We start from the raw sequence: 11854 nt of genomic DNA, 5'->3' as shown, positions 1-11854 counted from the left end.
ATAATGAGGCAACAAAGGTGCCTGCCACGTCAGAACGCAGACCAATGATGGGAAGGGGAAGGAATTGGTGATGCATTTTTAAATTGGCCCACAATCCGGTTTACGCCAGTCTATGCTACCGCAGGGGTGTAAAAGGGTAAGGTAATTTTATTGCTGAGAGGCTTGCTTTTTGGTTAGCAGACTGCCTATGTATCAGGCGTTAGGAAAGGTGTGCTATAAGGATTAACAGCGAGACGTCTTCGCCAAAGTTGCCATTTTCACATTCGTATATCGTTTGGCAGGTACGATGATACTCTATGTCCAGGGTAGTCGAGGAAATCTCCATTACGAAAAAATTCTGGACCGACCGGGAATCAAACCAAGACACCTTCAGCATGGCTTTGCTTGGTAGCCGCGGACTCTAACCACTCAACTAAGAAAGGCCCCCAACTAAATGCTAGCAAATGCTATGGATGAATTAGTTTGATACATTAAGAGTTAAGTGAAAGATACAACTAAAAAGTATCAGGAAAGGGACGGGGCTGGAATTGAACCCATGACATTCTGATTATGAAGCAGAAGTGGTAGCCATTAGACCACCATCCCCGTCACCTGAATAGAGCATGCCTTTTCAGAATTCTTAACTCAAAATAGACTAAATTGTAAGCAGTGGTGGAAAGCATCATGCCATTCACGCAAAATAAACCAATATTAAGCATGATCCACGCTCACACGCTCACGAACCAACAATGACCGATTTGCTCACACATTCTTGCATTGGAGAACCAGAAGTTCTCCTCTTTGCATGCCCCTAGCAGATTATCTTTGAAATCAACTTTTCCCATATAATTGCTACCTCAAAGTTATCCGTTATCTCGATGGGTTTGCCACCATCTTTCTGCCTGGAACCGCGTACCGTTTTGTCTCAAATTCCGAACAGACTCATATTCCGAACACTCCGTTTTTGTATGGCGATTTGGTTGAAATGTTTCGCTGAAATATGTCACCAAATAACAAGAAAATGGCAGTGAATTACAATTCAATTTCGACGTCTCCAATATTATTTATACCGCGGGAGTAGTGATGAGTCTCTAGTTTGACACCAGTAGAACAAGCTCAGATAAATTTATTTGCGAAATTATTCATTTGAATACAATTTATTCGTGCTGTTCGGAATTTGAATCAAGGTGTTCGAAATATGAGACAGAATGAACACAGTGTTCGGCATTTGAGTCAAAATGTTGTTCCACACTTTTACGTAAAAACAATACTAAACAAGTTGAAATAAATATTTTTATCAGTACACTCAACAGCTAACAGTATGACATTGCGTAGAAACATAAATTTTCTCAAATATCAGCTAATTTATGCCTACCAGGTACATTTGAAGTCGCTGTTGCCCTTAAGTGTTCGTAATATGAGTCAAAACGGTACAACACTCTTTGGATCACCCATGCATGTGTTCGTAGGATCAGTATTTTGTCCAAACACCATCCAGGCGCTCAACATGACTGATTCTCAAAGCAATCGGGCAATGGACCAATGCACGAGTTCACTATTTGACGTTTGAGCGGTGACGTGTTATTTACGTGACCATGGTAACTAGTGAATATGGCACCGCTCGAACGTCAAATTAGTGAACTCGTGCAAAGGTCCATAGCGAACAAGATTAGTTTTTGGCATCTGAAATAAGCATCACTGAAAACTACATGTTGCTGACCACAAATAATAATAACTTACTGTAAAGTGTAGGTTCTGGTTAATGCGGAGATTTGTTTCCAAGCATATATTCACAAATTAGTTTAAATTCCAAATATAACTGCGGACAACAAAAAACACTAACAGAAATTCAGATTCGTCGACTGAGACGATGAATGATAATCAACTCTAGCCAATGAAATCCATGTTGACAGCTGCCCACAATCACAATGAACGCGCTCTGTAAGAACAAAGTATCCTTTAATGGGTAAAAAAGTACCCTCTTTGAGAGAAACTAGTTTAACTCATAAAAAGAGTAAAGGCCCTGTACTCATTAAAGAGTAAAAAGCTTGTACGTCAGATCAACGAGTAAATTTTACCCACTATCCGAAAAACATATTTTGAGAAACAGAGTAAAATTTACTCTTTTTATTTATAAGAATTTAATATGATTTGTATGCTATTTTCGTAGAAAAATCTATATTAGAGTCCCAATAATATAAAAACATCAATTTATTCAATAAAATAATTACAATAAACAATTATTTTTCGGTCTCATGCAGGAGTATCATTTATTATTAGCATTTAGGATTGCTGGCCGAAAAAATGGGGCTGCTTCTCCTACAGGACATTCATACACCGGGTATACTCGGCATTAAAATCATCCTGTAAAAATTGATTTTTCAGTTAGAGCACACGGCAGGGAAAAGAATTTATTTAGTGCACCTACCTTGACCTTCTGGACACTTATTTCTACTATGTTTATTAAAAATTGCTGCATCGTCTAATGTGGAATTCAACTTTTATCAAATCGCAAGGATTTTTTCACTCATTATAGAGTAAAAGAACGTAATATATAAAAGGGCGAGTTTTTTGTCTATGAAGCTGTCATATAATGCATCCAGTTATTCTATCTGCCTCGTGAAGTCTACAAATTGTGCTGAAAAAATCCAATGTTCTTAGGATTACTGAACGGTACAATTCAATTCTCCGATTAATCCAATTAAAAGAACGTGATTTCTGGATGAGCAGAGTCTGCTCACAGCTGTTCTTTTTTCTCTTCACAACTATTTTGGTAAATGGGTGGATAATGATTATAATAGATAGATTCCAAACTAATGTACGACAGTATTGAGAAAATTGAACGATAGGGGGGCTGGGGCCAAGAGTGACACCTTAAGATATTTAGGTTCAAATCATATTTGATTAGCACAATTTCTGAAGATTATTCCAGTGTAGGGGCAAGCTCATCTCTTGTTCTAAATGATGTTATCGATAGATTTCAAAAATATAAGAAACACATGATGATTTGAGATTTTTGAAAATAAGGTTTTTAAACGAGGCACGGGGCACAATGGGGCAGATCGCTGTTTTCGACGGCCAAAACCTCTAGTACTCTAGATATGCACCCCAGAGGTTTGGTGTCTTCGACAAAGTGTTTTGGAATAACTTGTACTATATTTTGACACATTCAGATTTGATCTAGATAAGTGAAAACTGATCTAGATCAGTTTTATCTTTTTATAGGAGCGTCCTAGCAAAAAACTTTCTTCTGCAAAGTTGTTCATTGAGGCATTTTTGACATTTCTTCGGAACACACTTACACTCTATCACGGACGTGGATTACAATATATAACAATTTAGTAAAAACAGTCAAAAAATCGATTTATATCATTTTTTCATACAAAAAAATGTTAAAAAATATTTTGTCATCAAGTATTAGAAGCTTAACTATAACAAAGTAAATTGACATCATTTACTTGCAAAATTTTCAGATTTAATTATGTTTTTGGTAAAAACAGTAAAAAAATAGTGTTTTACAAAATCCAGGATAACTCATGAAGCGGCAGATGGCGGCAGCTATTTTTTTGTATACGACTAGTCAAGAACATAAGTTTCATTGTCCTGAAGAAAGAAAAGTGGGGCCACGTGGGGCTTTTTTGTTGTGGTGGTTTGAAAATTTGATGAAAATATGTTAAAAAATGCTTATATTTGAGAAACTTTTCATGAATTTATATTTTTTAAATGTATTTCTAAAACATATTGCATGTTGACGAAGTGTTTTGAAAAAGTCATGAAAAAACTGGTATCGTATAATATGGCTTTTATTAAACACAATACTATTACTCTAATAAAAATCAAAGGATAGATAGATAGGTAGTTACACATATGGGGCAAATTATCTTGAATTTCGTTTAAAAGTTTATTGGAATACCAGTTTAGAGATGACTTCTTCAAAACACTTCGTCAACATGCAATATGTTTCAGAAATACATTTAAAAAATATAAATTCATGAAAAGTTTCACAAATATAAGCATTTTTTAACATACAGTTATATCTCCCTTACTCGATATCGAAGGGACTCTCTCCCTTACTCGATATCGAGTTAGCGAGGTATCAAGTTACAGAACACAAAACCAATACAACTGCGATCCAAGGGACCATCGAGTTATCCATGAAAACCAACTTTTACTATGGTTCTCTAAATCGATATCGAGATACGGAATATCGAGTAAGTAACTAGATTTTCATCAAATTTTCAAACCACAACAACAAAAAAGCCCCACGTGGCCTCACTTTTCTTTCTTCAGGACAATGAAACTTATGTTCTTGGCTAGTCGTATACAAAAAATTAGCTGTCGTCATCTGCCGCTTCATGAGTTATCCTGGATTTTGTAAAACACTATTTTTAGACTGTTTTTACCAAAAATATAATTAAATCTAAAAATTTTGCTAGTGAATGATGTAAATTTAGTTTGTTATAGTTAAACTTCTAATACTTGATGACAAAATATGTTTCAATTTTTTTTGTATGAAAAAATGATATAAATCGATTTTTTGACTGTTTTTACTAAATTGTCATATATTGTAATCCACGTCCGTGATAGAGTGTAAGTGTCTTCCGAAGAAATGTCAAAAATGCCTCAATGAACAAATTTGCAGAAGAAAGTTTTTTTGCTAGCACGCTCCTATCAAAAGATAAAACTGATCTAGATTAGTTTTCACTAATCTGGATCAAATCTGAATGTGTCAAAATATAGTACAAGTTATTCCAAAACACTATGTCGAAGACACCAAACCTCTAGGGTGCATATCTAGAGTACTAGAGGTTTTGGCCGTCGAAAACAGCGATCTGCCCCAGTGTGCGGGGCAAGAGTGCCACTCGTATGGGGCAAGAAGACCACCAGAGCAAAATTCCACAAATTTTGTATATTATTATTTCCACGCCTAAACGATAAATTCTAGAGTAAGTAAAGATTAAAAACTGAGGGATAAATGTTCATTTATAATTAAAAAGTAATTTTACGAAATTAATTTAGTTCTCATCTTATTTGACTGTAACAATAATAGTAAAAATTTTCAGAAACCATTTTGAATGTCCAAAATGGTTTATTTTGATTTTATTTAGTAGTAAACATTGATTTAATGCAATAATAATCAAGAAAAATAAAAGTTTATTTGATTTTATTTGAAAAAATTGCGGTGTCCTTCTTGCCCCATAAGACATACTGTTTTAATACATGTAAAACTTAATGTCAAAAGGACTTTTTCGAAAAAATTTCCTCACAGTTATATTCAGGGTTGGGAAAAAATCTGAAATTCACTCCACAGTAGCCAAGCAAAGCCAATCACAGTCAGCGAAGCCAGTGAAACTCACGCCCATCGCTGCTGTAGGCAAAATGCCTTGAAAATAGCAAAACACCCGTTGCTAAGGGCAACCCAAAACTACTGTAGAAAAATGTTTTATTTCCCGCTGCATTTAGGGCCTTCAATGACACTCATGATTTAGAAAATTCGTGCACCCAACATAGGCTACTTGATGAGATTCACATTTTTGAACTACTGTACTGGGAGAGCCACGTGATTTTCGCGAAAATTCAAGCCTACTACTATTGCCATTCCCAGCACTGGTTATATTAAACAATTAAAAATCATCAATACTGTGCGGAAAAATCAATATGTTTTGTATTTATTGGGGGTCAAAACTTGTTTTCCAGCCTTACATTCTGATAATATTTCGCATTTTTCGCGTTGGTGAGTTAAAGACATTTTTGTAATTTTTTGTACTAAACATTTTTAACTGTAATATTTATACAACCCTCAATTAGTACTCAATTTATTCTTATCTTGAGTTTAACATAAAAAAATTGATTTGAACTACGTGAAATTAGAAGTGGCACTATTGCCCCTGGTGCGCTCTTGGTGTTTTTGTAGAAATATCACAGGGAATCGGATGCGTGAGTGCATGTTAAAATAAAATGATGCGATGACCTCTACAGTATATGTGTTCGGGCGATCGTGAGCAATGCAAGCAAGAACGCAATAACACAAAAGGAACCACCATTGCGGTAGCATTTTTCTTTTGTGCATGAACTGACTCTGGTCACCGTTTTACAGCACTAATTGTAAGTCACTTCTCTTTGCCTTTGGGTCCCTCATTACTTTCACGAATCAATGCCGGAAAACTTTTCATAAGAATCTTCATGCTCTTTTTCTTCTTTCTGGTATTACGTCCCAACGTCGCCTGCTTTCAGCTTAGTCTGCATAATCAAGTCTGACTTGTAAAAAAGCTAGTTTGAGGTAATATTAATGTTATTTAATAAATAAAAAATCACGTGCACTGGTAGAGATCAATGGAATACTGGTTTTGCCGAAAATAATTTCACAATATTTGATTTACTAAAAATAATATAACAAATAGATGTAAACTAGTGATCAATTTGCCCCTGGTTTACGGTACCGCGAAACCTTGCTCCGCGAGATGACGCCGCCGCCGATCCAGCGCGACTACTACTTACTAGGTATAGGTACGGCGGCAGCGACGACGTTCAACGGCAGCGCAGCGACGACTTCCAGGCCCCGGACGGTAATCAACAAAGTTCAGTTTCAATCAAATCCTCACCAAAAACGGTCGTTCGCAATCGATTCGGAGCGGTGTTCTGTACATATTTCTTGATTTCGGGCGCGATCTCCGGTGTGCAATTCAGGTTTGCGGGTTTTACCGGATCAAGTCTAAGTCTAAGGACTAGCTGAATTGGACCGCTAGGAAAGGTGTTTGTTCTGAAAAAGGCGACGCCAAACTCGAAGACGACGACAACGACGACGTTTGGGGTGCATATTTTGTGTAAGTGTTGGCATGCATGGTTGCAGATTTGAAACCGTTTTTGCGATGTTATTTTTGCGTTGAATCTGTTGATCGAGTTCGGGGCACGGAGAATACACGTTGTGAAGATCATGATGAGCCCGCCTTATTTGGCCTGTGGAAGTAGACGTAGATCTCGGGAGGGATGTTGATTTGCATTCCTCTCGTCTCGTATCGTCGGTAGCTTTGAGTGCACAGTGCAGCAGCAAAAATGGTTGCAACTAGCGCGTGATGCAATTGCGGTGGAGGAGAATCCACTGTCTAGCAAACGGCATTTAGCAGTATGACAGGCAGGAAAAAAATGAATGCTAAATACCATCCAGTTAAAGTGTGCAAGAAAAGTGCTGCCGTAGAAGGAGAGCAAAGAGTTAGCAATCAGAGAAGATGTTCTGTCTTGTTATGTGATGAGGTGAAAAACAGTGCACCACTCTACGAAGGGAGGTGATTTAAAACAGAGCGAAGAGGTTCATTAGTGTAACTGGACGAACGAGGTCGGAGGGTGAATTTAAAACAGTTGTAGTCGGTAGTGGCCGAGTGAAATGAATGGGTTTAAATTATGCAATTTTCCCACCGGCGATATGCATGAAGTTGACCTGACTGACCAGTAGGTTCATAATGATCAAACTGCAAAATTCTTAAGTTACACCACCCATTTTTGGACCCCAGAAGCTACACTGGAAGTTTGAGCCTACAACGTCATCTATGGGACGTCTAGATAAGCTTAGAGATTGTATGAAGAAAATCGTCCAAATATATGGAACAACTTTTAACTACATTATTGACCACAGTGCGCCTTGTAATCGATGAAATTCTTCGTAAATTTCTGAGGGAAATTAATCGATCACGACGCACACTATGGTCAAAAGTGTAGTAGTGTAGAAACATTCTTAATTGCTTCTGGGGTTAGAAGAACAAAATGTAGGGGGTGTAAATTAAAATTGCCAGGTTTGTACACACGTCTCGCGCACGGATGTTTCACAACCGGAGAAGGGAATATTACCCTAGTGATATCTCAGGATAAATTGGAAGCTTCTTATCAAAATGAACCGTACTGCACTTTAATGGACTCATTTATACAATAATAAGTTGAAAAACGCTGTATTTGATAAGTTTCTGCGGATGTAACTGCTATTAGAGGGATATCTTTTCATTTCGTTGCGGTCGTTTTATGATTCTGTGCCAATTTATAGGATAAGTACTGGTAAGTAGCTCTAAATTAGTGCCCAGCGTAAGACCTTCATCACAGTAAATCAATTTCAAACACAGTTTTGAACCATAGACGATGGGTGTAGCAAGAAAAATGTAAGAACTATTCTGTCAAGAAAGTTGAGATTTGATCATCATAATTAAATGATTGTGTTAAGAGAATATCTCTCGATAATTCTTGGTGTTAATTAAACCCTTTAGAGCCGTGTTTCCCAAACTTTTTGATATATGTCATCTTAAGTTCAATTTTTTGTTGCAATCGCCTCCCTGATATGCGATTAAAATATTTGAATTATTCACTTTTTTTCTTTAAAATTTGAACAAACATCTTATAAAAAACTTACGTAAATTGTCAAGTTTACTACTTCATTGCCGTCTTCAAATTGTTTACAAACTATCAAACGTTTGTAACTTTGAAATCATATAATGACTATCATGCTCACTAATTGACCTGTATCAATAAATAAATACGGTGTTAGTTGTTAAGGCGTATCGTAAATGCAAAGCGAAGCGTGAGTTCCATTCCCGCTCTAGTCGATGGAACGACAAACGAAAAATTAATTGCTGGAAAACACATCTTTTTACTTTTTGTAATAAATATGAAAATTCAATGCATAGAAAACTATGGCCTTTTTACCATATTTGTCCGGAAATGTAGAAAATTTATAACAAAAGAAAACTAGCGATTTTAATCAATTTTGCCTTGATTTGCGTTAGCAAGCTGGAGTTATCTTGCCACGGACTCCCCTGACCGTTATTACAAAAAAAAATATCCATCAAATCTGTGCTCCTAGTCGTTTTCTATAGCTAAGCTGCATGTCTGGGCAAAATTAAAAAAAATCGTAGAGCTCATTTTGATATTACACCCTTTTGATTGTTTAAGTCCACTATTTCAAAGGAAATCTGAGATATTTAAATGGGGTTTCATTGGTCGTGATTATCAGAATAAATATACCATCAAAATTTCAATCAAAGTTGGTTTGTATAGTCATTTGTAACATCTGGGCGGAGTTTTAAATGAGAAGATCAACAAAATTTGGAGTTACACTTTTTTGAAATTTAAATAGAATAATTAGGCATTCTAATACCGTTTAGCATGTTCAAATGTTTTCAATGGCAAATTGCACAATCAACTGATTTTCCATAGGCTCAAGTGCTTCAAGGCATTACGGAGACAATTTCATCATGCAACCAAATTAGTTCTTGAAGCACAAAATTCTGGCTAGTTTGGTACTCACGATTCGAGATTATTTTACATGCAACTGATTGCTACCTGTTGTATATCGAAGCGAACTATACGTCAAAGAATACTTTACGAGTTGAGGTTAAGGTTATGGGTAGCAGTGTATGGAGTAAAATAAAATTAACGACGTAGGAAGCAGCAATACAAATCGAAGAAATCATTGCAAAGTTTAGAACATCCGTTAATATTTCATTTAATGGAATTCAAAGAGCTTAAATTTAAATGTTTGCCTCTTTTTACGACCGTTATCGGAGGGTCGTAAAATAGTCGGTCGTAAAAAAAACCAGGATTATAATTATATTTTTGAAAAAGGCAACGTCTAGATGTGGAAATACTGATTTGAGATATTCGGCAAAGTTGAAGCATGGGTTGAGAACTTTCCAAAATGGCCGTTCAAGTTTTCATATTTTGGTAATAGATGGCAACACTGCTCGATTGTTATCGAAAGAGCCAATTTTATGGGGGTGTGATATGCAAAAACCAAAATATTTTTAAAATAACGATACCGATTGTTCATCAAAGTTGAAGGAAGTGTTGCGTGCCATACAGTCAGCCAAATCACAAATGTTCATGTGGCTGGCAACACTGTTTAAGAAGAATAAAGAAAAGATCAAAACCATAAAACTTGAGCGGAACAGAAAAATAGAATGCTTAACAACATAGCAATACCCTTCAACTGTAATCCAGTGTTTGTTATGAAGGGTTCAAAATTTTGTCGTAGCTGGAAACACTGCTTAAGTTAAATTGCGCCACCAGGCAGTACAAGTGTGCATTGAACTATTGTTTTGCGGATATCTCAGGATCCTGACTACTTAGAAAGATGGCTTCGGTGAAGCTGTTCGGTAGCTCAAGGGCTATTACTATTGTTGTCAAGAGAATCGAGTTTTTTCCACCAGGTGGCGCTAGTGAACATGAGACTTTTGTGTTGCGTATATCTCAGGATCCTAGCCACTTAGAAAGATGGCGTCTTCGGCAAAGTTGTTCAGTAGCTCAAGCTCAATCATTATAAAAGCTATGCGATTCAAAATTTTGCCATCAGACGGCGCTAGTGAGTATGAAACTTTTGTTTTGCGGATATTTCTGAGCTACTCAACAAGTTTACCGAAGACGCCATCATTTTTAGCGGTCAGGATCCTGAGATAACCGCAAAACAAATGTTTCATGTTCACTAACGCCGCCTGGTGGCAAAATTTTGAATCTCTAGGCTAGAATAATTATAGTCCTTGAGCTAATGAACAACTTTGCCGAAGACTTTAAGATTTTTCTGTGGTCAGGATCCTAAGCTATCCGCAAAACAAAAGTTCTATGCTCACAAGCGCCACCTGATGGCAGAATTTCGCAGTTCAATGACCACCATATGTTAGCCCTTGAACTACTGAACTATTTTGCTGAACATCATGTTCCTCTATTTTAAATACTTTTTAAGATATTGATCATTTATTAAACGGTCGTTAATCTGAATGTCGTAAAAAAGTGGTCGTAAAACGAACCGTCGGTAAAAGAAACGGTCGTAAAAAGAGGTTGGTGTAGTTGGTGTAGTACATTATTCAGCAATTAAAGTTTAAGTTCTGGGGCAGTACAATGTAAGCCGGAATAGCCGAGGGGGTAGCTAGTTGGGTTATAACTATATTTCATGAATCATAATAATTACAGCTAACAGCACTTGGGCCTTTGGAAAACTAAAAATATGTGTGAAAGACTTTGGCGACATATAAATGCAATATGTCAATGCAAACATTTGATCATGCTAAATGGTATTAAAATGCCTAATTAATCTATTAAAAATTGGAGTTTTCAATGGTTACACTATAAAAAAGGCGTAACTCCAAATTTCGTCTATCTTCTCATTCAAAACCCTACCCTTTTTCATATTCGTGTGTAGTACCTGTGCCGTCGTTCCCTAACTGCAGCAATTAACAATAAACTGGATGTCTCGGGGCTGATCCATCTGACAAGCCAATCGAGCCCACTGTCACCATGGAAGATGTTGTCTCCATCCATGTCAAAGGTCTGTTGGCACCAAAATTTTGCTTGTAAAATTTACCGAAATTTGTCAATTTTACGGACTAATTTGCAACTAAAATAATCAAATGGGCAGTGTAGAATTGTTTTTCTTTTCATTATTGGAGGTTCTCAATAAGAACAAATGTTGCCAATCATAATCCTAAACTTTCTCTCCAAACAAATTAGCAGTCATTATAAAAAAATGAAATCAATTGATACAAACACCTAAAATTTGCACATAATTTGCACGTTTGAAACACTTGAAATGTTATAATATGTATCTTTCAATAATTTATGTCTAAGGGGGGGGGGGGAGGACAAAAATTTCCATGTAGTAAATGGATGCTGCCCTTGAGCATAAACATCAATTTGAGTGATTCCAAGCAACAGCACCAACATTTGGTAAATTTTTTAATTCATTTTTTTCTATTGAGCTGAAACTTGGCACAGTTTTCCAGTTCTATCTAAATCGTCATTTTCCGAAATCAAATCTTCAAGTTGAGTCACGACTAACTTTTCAAAAGGGTGTATGTGAAAATGGTTCAAAAATATTCAAAAAGCTGCACAGCAAAAACGGTTC

The 11854-nt window shown here is 36.4% G+C and overlaps 1 protein-coding gene across 3 annotated transcripts in view; it reads left to right on the top strand.

Moving 5' to 3' along the window:
- Window positions 1–6555: 6555 nt before the first annotated feature.
- LOC5567598 overlaps window positions 6556–11854 on the top strand; it is a 387298-nt gene continuing 381999 nt past the window's right edge. For 2 of the 3 annotated variants that reach the window (XR_002502772.1, XM_021855931.1), the window contains exon 1: window positions 6556–6803. The gene's annotated coding sequence lies outside the window, so the exon portion shown is untranslated. Of the gene's footprint in view, window positions 6804–8004; window positions 8023–11854 lie in introns of those variants that run through there. The other variant, XM_001657525.2, reaches the window with a different exon arrangement.

Source organism: Aedes aegypti, chromosome 3 (assembly GCF_002204515.2).
Source record: "Aedes aegypti strain LVP_AGWG chromosome 3, AaegL5.0 Primary Assembly, whole genome shotgun sequence".
NCBI classification, from domain to species: domain Eukaryota; kingdom Metazoa; phylum Arthropoda; class Insecta; order Diptera; family Culicidae; genus Aedes; species Aedes aegypti.
This window is presented reverse-complemented; position numbering and strand designations above follow the sequence as displayed.